Genomic DNA, 10,867 nt, shown 5'->3' with positions numbered 1-10,867 from the left:
TGATGCAACATTGTTCTGTGATTTCTTCTGAGGCAACCAGCGGGCAATGGACACTCTCAGCTGTCAGATGGAAGACTTCCTCTACTTGATGTCTTTAGCTGCGTTCAGTAGGGCATTTTGGACTTAAATTTGTGAATTTTCTACTTCTATAAACTAAAAGCATTCACCTCTGCATTGTTTCATTCTTCATACCCTTAAGGTTAGTTATTGCCCATTGCCTCATCATCTGTGGTCACAGGTATGACTACCAAGGAAACACGTATTTGGAATAGGTAGAATGTTCTCAGTGCTTTCCAATCATGATGTCTTAACTGATTGCAAAATCTCCATGATCTTGGTGATTTCTTACTTCCAAAATTCTGTTTCTGACAGTTATTTCTGCATTTTTGTAGTTTCTCTGGTTGCAAGAAATAGACTCACACGTGCTAACTCAGGCAATGAAGGGCTTTGTGTAATTCCAGGCGTATCCAAGAGTAAACACAGGACTGAGAGAGATAGCCTGAAGGTCAGTGTGAATTCAAGAGAGCAACAAGAATCTTCATGACCAGAGACTGTGAAACTTCAACAGAGTAGTCCACCAATAACAGAATCTCAGCATCTTGTTCTATGGTGCTTATCAGTACAGAGAGTCTTACTTCTCCCCCCAGTTAACTGGCTACAGCACCCACTGCTTGGGACCTCTTTTCTCAGCCTGCATCTTTTGCTGACTAAGCTTAGTTTACTTTTGGCTTTAACCTTCTGCATGACCTACATTGCTCCTCCTGCCTCATCGCCTCTCTCTGTGCGCAGTGTTGCAGACACTGTATTTCCCAGTTTAGTTTCCAGAGAGCCAAACCTCTTGATCAACTTTGTGTGTATTTGAACTGAGCATCAACAACACATAGGATGAATGTTCTATAGCCTGTATCCATGATACAAGTTATGGTCAGCCCTACATTAGGAGCAGCCTTGGCCCTTATCCCTCAGAGGGCCGTTTCCCATGAAGCCTCTATGAATCTGGTAAGCCCCGTGCCTGTCATACTTAATAAAATCCATATATAGAGTTTAACCCACAGAGTTCATGACTTTTAACACAGATTCTCCTCCCACTGTAAACACATGAAATCCTGGATAAAATAGAACAAAACCACTTTAACGCCACCAGAGCAATAAGCTTCAGCTTGTTGCTTGAAGAAGCCTAGTGCGATATTGAACTCTTCTGAACAGTTGGAGGGAATGCAAATTGGTGCATATTGGAAAAGAACATGGAGTTTCCTCAAAAAATTAAAAATAGAACTGCCATATGTTCCAGCATTTCCACTACAGACCATGTAACCAAAAGAAATGAAAATAGGAGAGTGAAAAGCTATCAGCATTCCCATGTTCACTGCATCCTCCATAACAGCTAATGTGTGAAAACCATCTAAGTGTCCTGCAGATGAGTAGAAAAGAAGATACAGCATTTGTATTATCTATACTGGAATATCATTCAGCCATGAGGTGGAGGGAAGTCCTGCCATCTGTGACAGCATTATGGGGGCAGTAGGCTGAGGGAAATAAGTCAGAGAAAGATATACTGTATGATATCACTTACATGTGGAATCTGAAAAAGCTGAAGAGACGGAGAGGAACAGAGATTCAAATGGTGGTCACCACGAGCTGCAGGGGTGGGGAAGGGGTGTGATGTCGATCAAAGGTACACAGTTCCAGTTACAAGATAAGGAAGTTCTGGGATCTAACCCACAGGATGAGGATAATAGTTAACAGGGCTATTTTACGTATTTGAAATTTGCTGAGAGAGTAAACCTTAAGTGTTCTCACCACCAGAAAGCAATGATAACCATGTGGCATGATGGTGGTGTCAGCAAAGGACATGGTAGTCCTCATTTTGCAACATGGAAGCGTGTCAAATGAGTGGTTGTACCTCTCAAGCTTACACAGTGTGATACGTTAATTATATCTTAATAAAGGTAAAAAAAAGTCAGCCTAAAAATGACCCATGGAATACCTATGAGGTGAGGAGGTCAAGAAGGCAACAACGTCTACGCAGAATGTGGCTTCTTCAGAAACGGCAAGAGAGCCAACTGCCACAGAAGCCACCTTGAAAGCAAAGTCAGAAGCAGCAGCAAGATGGTGCTGGTGGAGGCAAGGTCAGAGGTCACAGGCAGTTGCTGACTTGTAAATCTCTGCAGGAGGCAGCGTCTGAGGCAGAGCCATGCCACGCCCTGATGGCATGAGTACAGAAGCATGTGCCATGGAAGATCTGGCAAATGAGTGGGAAACGTACAAATGAGTGGCAAATGAGTACAAATGAGTGGCAAACTCACAAATGAGTGGCAAATGGTTGTAGAGAAAAGGAAGGGCATCCATTGCCCATAAATTCTCAATGTCTCAATCCAGTTGATTTTTTTTAAATTGTGGTAAAATATAGCATAAAATCTGCTTGAAGTAAACTAGGCATGCATGCTGTATTACTAGGAACACTTCGATGAAATATTGAGAATAGGCAAGTTCATGGAGATGGAAAGTGGCTTAGAGCTTCCCAGGGCGAGGAGACTAATGGTCAATGGGGAAGGTATTGCTTAATGCTTACAAAACTTCTAATAGAAGAGTTTTGAAACCAGATAGTCATGGTGGTTGTATAATATTGTGAATGTCATTAATGTCACTGAGTTGCAGACTGAAAAAATGGTTAAAAATGGCAAATTCAGCCCTGGCTGGTGTAGCTCAGTGGATTGAGCGTGGGCCTGCGAACCAGACAATCGCGGTTTGATTCCCAGTCAGGGCACATGCCTGGGTTGCAGGCTGGTTCCCTGCAGGCCAGTTCCCAGCAGGGGACATGCGAGAGGCAACTATACATTGATGTTTCTCTCCCTCTCTCCTTCCCCTCCCCTCTAAAGATAAATAAATAAAATCTTTTAAAAAAATGGCAAATTCAATCCACTGAACTTTTGAAAATATAATTTTAAATAATTCTGACATCATACATGTTCTCTGTTAAAAAAAATCATACAATTTACACAGGTCTATAAAATATAAGAATTATGTTGCTCAGCTAGTGCCTTTTCCATCATATATATGCACACAATAACATCATATTTACTGTTTTGTGATTGCCTTATTTCACAACATTCTGTGAACATCAGACCTCCCTGGTTTATTATAGATCTGTGTCATTTTTTGTAATGTCCATGCATTATTTCAATGTTGGCATGTACCGAAAAATTTTAGTCAAGAATCAATGGACAGATATAGAGGGTCTTTCTAAACTCCCCTGCCATATACAATGCTACAGCCAAGAATATTTCATGTAGATCTTTGGCATCTATCTACTTGATCACTTAGAATATGTTCTTAGAATGTGTTCCTAGCTCAGAGGCCCTGTATGTGTCTGAGCTTCTGACATTAGTATCACTTGGGAGTTCCACCGGTCCACGCCAGATTGTCCCTGGACTTTATAACAGGCAGCTCCTCTGAAGCAGAAATCTATCGAGAAAGGAAGGAATTAGAGACTGCCAGCTGTGATGGGAAGGAAAGTGCCATTTCCATAGTGCCCTCACTCTTACCTACTAAAATGAACAGAACAAACAAAGAAGCCCCCGGATGATGTCAAAAATGGAATGAAGAAAGATGTCAACCTCTTATAACCCCTACATAACTTTGTTAGCTTCCGGAACACTTACTTACTAAACTAAAGGAAGATGCCGACAGCCAGCTTACATCTCTCTGAGAGCCATGTGACCAGTGGAAAGTGAAGTGGGATCTGAAAGCACCCATTCCATTGTCCCTCCTCTGTTGGGGGCATCTGCAAGCATGATCAAGTTCAAGGAAAGCCCGCTCCACCACTGAACAGATGGGAGAGCTTAAGCCAAGGCCAAACATGCTCAGGTCGATGCTCACTCCACCAGGTACTGCCACATTACTGTATTTCTCCCCCTTAGAGTCAGCTTGAAGTTCATGTGGTTGAAGAAAAAATACTAGGGAGGACTTTGGATACTCAGCTAAAGCCATCCCCTGGCTGTGGTATTGATTTAAGTAAAGAGGGACTTTGTTCCTGAGGAATCTTGAATTTTCTCATCTTGCAGAGCAAAAGGCAAAGAGAGGGATTAAGAAAATAGAAGAAAAGAAAGAGAAATACTGTTGGCTTTTGCTTCTGGGCTGGCTTGAGAAGCATAAAGAATGGCTTCCTCAGATCTGGAGCAATTATGCTCTCATATTAATGAGAAGACTGGTAATATTTAAAAAACTCTATCATTAAGAAACTGTGACCAAGAATTTACCTGGAAGACTACCTTAAATACAATAGGAGATGAGATCACTTTAGACAATGAACTTCTAAATAAATTTGGACTGGGGATTCAGTATGAAGAACAAACTAACAGTCTACTCATGGACTTCTGTGAATCTCTTGAAAAATTGTATAAAGATTCGGCACGTCTCAAAGAAAACAGTCTTCCCATTTGCCCTGAGGAACAGTGTCTTAGAGCTGTATTAAGAGATCAGTTTTCGACCCTGGATAACCAGTGCAATGTGAGGAACCTGAATCCACACAGAAATATTTAAGAAGTGCCATTTATAACTTCTAACAGGATCTGTGGTGTGCCTGCATGTATGAAGTCTCACTGAACCTATTGTCAAAGTAATGATGTTATTGATCAACAAGGTACTAGTGAGTAAACGTAAGATCCTATATCAACCAAAAAGTGTTCAAGTTCAGTGGCCAGTAATCTCTATCACGAATTTATTGATGAAGAAATAAATAGAGGATAGCAAAAGTCATTATTTTATAGTAGAAGCTGACATTAAAAAGCTCACAGCTTTAAAATTCGACAAGAGGTCTCATGTGATACAGAATATTTAATGACACTGCCTGAGGCTATCAGAGAGGTTCTTGAGGGGGAGAACTTACCTATGAGGTTATAACCTGTGGCTCTTGTGAACTTTTGAACCACCAACAGTAACATTGGGGTTAGAGGGTATACCTTGAATTTCCATACATATAGGTATATAACTTCATTAGCTTTTTCATTGTCTTATTTCTTATAAAAATACAACTTTTTTGATAAAGTATATACACTGTAAAATTTACTTCAGCAAACATTTAACCACCTACCATTTGCAGCTCTGTGCTTGGCACATGATGTAAATTATTTAAAAGTTCATGTCTAGTTTTTGTGTTTCGTAGACGATGCTGCAGACACCAGGAAGATGGGCACATATGTGCCAATGGAAGACAAAGATTAGAAAGATAGATAACATCAGTGATGCCCAGACCCTTTGGAATTAAAAATCATGGGTGTCCAGATCTTGGCTATTGTAAATAGTGCTGCAATGAACGTAGGAGTGCTCATGTGCTTTTGAATTAGTGTTTCACAATTCTTTGGATATATTTGCAGAAGTGGGATTACTGGCTCAAAAGACAGTTTCATTTTTAATTTTTTAAGGAAACTCCATACTGTTTCCAATGGTGACTGCACCAATGTGCATTCTTACCAATAGTGCAGTAGGGTTCCCTTTTCTCCACATCCTCACCAGCACTTGTTTGTTGATTTATTGATGATAGCCATACTGGCAGGCATGAAGTGATATCTCACTGTGGTTTTAATTTGAATCTCTCTAATGATTAGTGGTGTTGAGCATTTTTCTATGTCTGTTGGCTGTATGTCCTCAAGTTCCCATCAGTAGATGAGTGGATAAAAAAGCCATGGTACATTTACACAATGAAATACTACTTGGTCATAAAAAAAGAAGGAAATCTTACCTTTTTGCCACAGCATGGATGGACCTGGAGAGTATTATGCTAAGGCAGTCAGAGGAAGACAAATACCATATGATCTTGCTTATATGTGGAATCTAAGAACAAAGTAAACTAATAAACGAAATAGAAACAGAGGCATAGCTACATGGAACAGACTCACAGCTGTCTGAGAGGTGGAGGAAGAAGGGGACTGGGTGAAAGAAGGTGAAGGGATTGCCAAAGGACATGTATACATGACCCATGGACACAGACACCAGTGTGGTGATGGCCAGAGGGAAGAAGGGCCAGGGGCTGGGTGGAGGTGGGCAAAGGGGAGGAAAATGGGGACATCTGTAATAGTGTCAACAATAAAAATAACATTTAAAAATCATTACTGTCTAAAATCCATCAGTGGCATTTCAGTCTACAGGCCAACTTCTTAGATTTGGAGGTTATCCATCTGGTTACTCTGCTGTCCCAGAAGTCATTAGGGAATAGCTGACCCCGTCAGAAAACATCAGCCTGTAATGAAACTGCACAAAAATTATCCCAGGTGAAAAAGATGGTAACATGTAAGCAGGCTCGGAGTGGTCGTAGAAAACTGGTGCTTGGATTGTAAGAACTCAGCCATTTCTCTTCCTCAGGGAGAAGCCATCTGCTGCATCTCTGCCGATGCTATTAGCTTGGCAGGTGTATTTCTGTAGTGGAGAAAAAGTCTCACCAGCCCCCTGTGGCCTCATGAACACCATCACTGTGATGATTACATGGTGCATTATGGGCAGTGGGGGGAAAAATTGACCTAAGTCAGTCGCTGAGAGAGTTGTCAACAACCAACCACCACGCTGGGCAGTCTAGATCTCTAAACTATGGATCATTAATGAAAAATGTTTTCAGCCAGATGAGGAGAATTAGATGACAGAAAGAGTGAAGCTAAATAGCACAATCAGCAAAGTTCTCTAGAGAAAGAAACAATTCCAGAAACAGAGAAGATTTTAAATATACTATGTAAAATTCTGTGTTGGTTACATTTGGACGTGTTTACTGAGTTCACAACAACTTCCCCTTTTCTGGGAACAGCTTTATCTCCTTTTTGGAAGCTCATAGGAGCAGCACCTGCACCCACGTCATGTGACCCAACTGGGGATAACAGAGATTGGAGGCGGAGCAGTGCTGTCCCGGATGGATGGTTGGTTTGGGTAGGTACTGAGGAGCTGGCAGCTGCCATAGCTCTGTGGAGAGGTCTGCCAAACACTTGGTGCTGAGAAGTTGATCCTAGTCCCTCTGGCCGCGTCTGTTCATGTTCTTCAAAAAGCACATGAGCAAAATTTTGAAGTTTGTAAGAGAAAAGCATGCAAAACAGAAGAAATAGGTGGATAAAATTACTGCTGCAGCTGAAATTCCAGAAAACTTGTGGTTTGCTCTAATATGCCAGACTGCTAAGTTCTAGTTTACTTGGAAAGTTTCTTTATTTAGAAACTGAACCATGACCACATATTTTGTTTGACCTCAATAAAGCCTTCACATAATCTTTGGTAGCCAAGCCCAAAGTTCACTAGAGAACTAAAGATGGGTGACTTCCTGGACACGAGTCATCCAACTGCCATGGGCTTGAAAGCATAATTCAGGAGCTAGTGGACCAAAGGATGTTGGCAAGAGTCATCTGCTATCTTTACTTAGGAGTCCTCAGCTTTTCAGAGAGAGGCTTACCTCAGCCAGTAGTCTCTCTATGTATAAACATGAATGTATGACCCTCTCCCCCTTCCTTATAATGGCCTGGCAAATCCCCAGTTTGGGCTGTACATGTGGCAGGTGAATGCTGGTAAAAGATCCACATGGACAAAATGACTAGTCTCACTTTGAAATGACCACTGCCTTCCAGGGGAGCCTTGGTTCTGCCTGCCAACTGCACTACAGCCCCCTAATTGAGTCACTCTTTCACCAAATTGAATAACTAATAACTTTATCCCATCTTCTTGTTTCTCAAACTCTAACATCTCCTTCTCCTCGCTCTCAGCAGATCTTGCTTTTCACGTGAGTGTGGAAATGGAGAGCAATGGATGAGGATGTTGTCATAAGCTTCCACAACCCAGCAACCAACCAACTTGCACCTACCTATATGCTCCAACTTTCTTCTCACCAGCGAAAAGGCACGATATTCCTGCGTTAGACTGTCATCCGCAGCGGCACTCCTGACCCCATCATCATTCCCTCTCCCTTATTCGAGAACGTACTCTGTCAAATGCCTCCCTGATCATTATTTTAAGATTCCAGCTCACCAGGGCTGCCTTTTAAGGAGAATGAAGGATTTCTAGTGACAAATACATTTAAAAAAAGACAATGCTATTCAGATAACATTGGGTCCTGCAACAAACTCTGAGGAAAACAATGACATAGGACACTTTGGAAAACCCCTAACAGTCTCCACTGTCATACTGACTCGTTTCTTAACCAGCAATTTAAGTTCTACAAAAATTATAGAAACCCCTATGATTCTATCAGCACAAACTGAAAGAATGTGTTAGTTGGTGGTTCTGCTTTCTTTCCCACAAAATTATTGCTTACAACAATGAATACTTAGTTTGGGCAACTCATTTACCAAATCCTTCTGACTTGTGACTCTTCCTGTCAGAGTTAAATTTTCTTTTAGATAATTATTTTGTTTGTAATGTGAAATACATTGTTTAGTATTCCTTCAGCCTGGCTATGGAAGAGAAGATATCTTTATCTCATTCTGTTTGTGATGTGAATGAAGTACATTTAGCTGGGTATAGAATTTGAGGTCAGTGGTTCATTTTTCTCTCAGCTCTTTGAGGACATTATTGCATTGTTTTATGATGTCTTTTGGTTAACCATTGAGTCTTAGTTGGTAATCTATGTTTATTACTTTATTGGTTTTTAAATATTTCCCAGTTTCCTCTCTCCTTTCTCTCTTTCATGTTTTGAAAGACTGCTGTAAAATGGAAAGACTACTGGATATTTGTATGTTTTTTGGAGCTGAGGTTTCATGTCTTCTTTCTGGAAAATTCTTATACAGTTTATTTTTAACATTCTTATTTATTCTCTTTATTTTTCTCAGTAAAAATGCCTATTAAATATGTTCTAGATGCCCTCATTCTGTCTTTTATATTCTAACCTGTCAAATATTTTCCATCTCATTCTCTCTTTACACTGAATTTTCTATGATTTCATCAGAAGTATTTCTGGTTTATTAACTTTCTCTTTACCTGTGTCTCATCTGCTATAAAGCTTTCTCATTAAGTTTTTAAACTTAACTTTTATTAATCCTTATAAACATTTATAAATTCTAATGGATCATTTTCCTATTAGTCTTCCTTTTTATTACCTCCTGTTTTCACTTACATTACTTCTTTAATTACATATCTTTATAGTCTTTGTCATACTATTTATTATTATTAAGTTCTTGAGGTTGGCAATAGTCCCATTATTTTGGTCTGCTGATTCTCTTTCACAGTGGACTTTTGATTATAGTTGCTAGGAGAAATATATATATTTGTACCTTGTATTCTCAACATACCTCTATAGATTTTTTTCTGTCTTCTCTGTAGGGCTCCAGGATAATAGTAGCAATAAGAGGAGGAGGAAAATTAGCAGTAACAACAGCTAGTTTTGTGAGCTTTTATAGTTTTCCAGGCATGTTCTGTGAACTTTCCTTATATTAATTAATTTAATCCTCCAAATAGCCATATATATACAGTTATTATCTCTATTTTTTTATCCTCATTTTAGTACATTTTCCATTGCTTTTAGAGAGAGAGAAAGGGAAAAAAGAAGGGAGTGAGAGAAACTCGCAGTGCGAGAGAGAAGCATCAATTGGTTGCCTCCCACATGTTCCTGGACAGAGGATCAAACCCATAGCCTTTCAGTTATGGGATGACGCTCCAACCAACTGAGCCACACTGGCCAGGGCGATTATCTTCTGGATGAGAAACCAAGGGGAAAAATGAAATAGATGGTACAAGGTCACACATCTATGGCAGAGGCAGAATTCATACCAAAGTTTGCCTCTAGAGCATGTACATTAACTGCAACGATGTTGTCCTTAAACACGTTGCTACACAGGGAGAATAAATTCAGGTCCTGCTCCTGTGTCCTGGTATCTGACATGTGCTACATATGCTTGGGGTTTTTTTGTTTTCTGTGGAGGGTATGTATTTTTTAATCCAGAGACTGGCAAATATTGGGTTGGCCAAAACATTGTTAGACTGTATTGTGACAGCTGTCATTATTAGCATGCACGTAAAAAAACTTACCTAAATTGGTGAATTTTTGTGTAGCCATTTTAATATTGAAGATGGAAGAAACTATGCAACATTTTCAGTGTGTTATACTTTATTATTTCAAGAAAGGTAAAAACACAATTGATACATGAAAAAAAAGATTTGTGCAATGTATGAAGAAGGTGCTATGACTGATCGAACATATCAAAAGTGGTTTGCAAAGCTTCTTGGTACTATTGACATTTTGGCCAAATAATTCTTTGCTGTGGGGCTGTCTTATGCATTGGAAAATGTTTAGAAGCCAATAGCAGGAAATAGCTAACATACTCAAAATATCCAAATCAATAAAGTTATAGGCGAAAATGAAAAATGTCTTTTATTTTAAGGAAAAAAACTAAACAGACATTTTGGCCAACCCATTAATGCATCCTTACTTTTCATTGGGGTAGGAAGTGAAGTGTTTCTTGTCTCTATTTCTACAGCCAAACAGTTCTGTGAAGCTTCTGGATTCAAGCAGAGATAGGAAGTCCAGCTTCAGAATCTATCAAGCACCAAGTTCAGGTCACAGGCATCTAAAAACACCTTTTTAAACTACCAGATTTCTGACATACTACTCACAGTTCCGGCTTTAATTTCCCTTCTCACTTTTAACACCTGGGTATGTACATATCTTTCTCTTTATTTCTTTTGTTGATTCTTATTCTCTTCCATCTTTTTCTTCTTTTCTTTTAAGTTTGGTTATATATCTGAACAGCTATTTTAGATCTATTTTACCCACCATTTCCATAGATGAAAGTTGGGTGCATCTTTAACACATTAGGTCAGATTTATGGGCTAATCTCCAGGTGTAAACATGAAAAGCGGCCCTCCAACTACAGATAAATCAGAGTAAATAAGTCAAGAAAGAGGAACA

The 10,867-nt window shown here is 39.7% G+C and overlaps 1 pseudogene; it reads left to right on the top strand.

Annotated features, from left to right (window-relative positions):
* Positions 1-4,158: 4,158 nt before the first annotated feature.
* LOC119036254 (spindle and kinetochore-associated protein 1-like) lies at positions 4,159-4,894 on the top strand (annotated as a pseudogene).
* The last annotated feature ends 5,973 nt before the right edge of the window (positions 4,895-10,867 follow it).

The sequence above is a fragment of the Artibeus jamaicensis genome, unplaced genomic scaffold, assembly GCF_021234435.1.
Source record: "Artibeus jamaicensis isolate MK-2021 breed Jamaican fruit bat unplaced genomic scaffold, CSHL_Jam_final contig_1998, whole genome shotgun sequence".
Classification (NCBI taxonomy): domain Eukaryota; kingdom Metazoa; phylum Chordata; class Mammalia; order Chiroptera; family Phyllostomidae; genus Artibeus; species Artibeus jamaicensis.
Note: the sequence above shows the minus strand (reverse complement) of the source record. Positions and strands in the feature narration are given on the sequence as shown.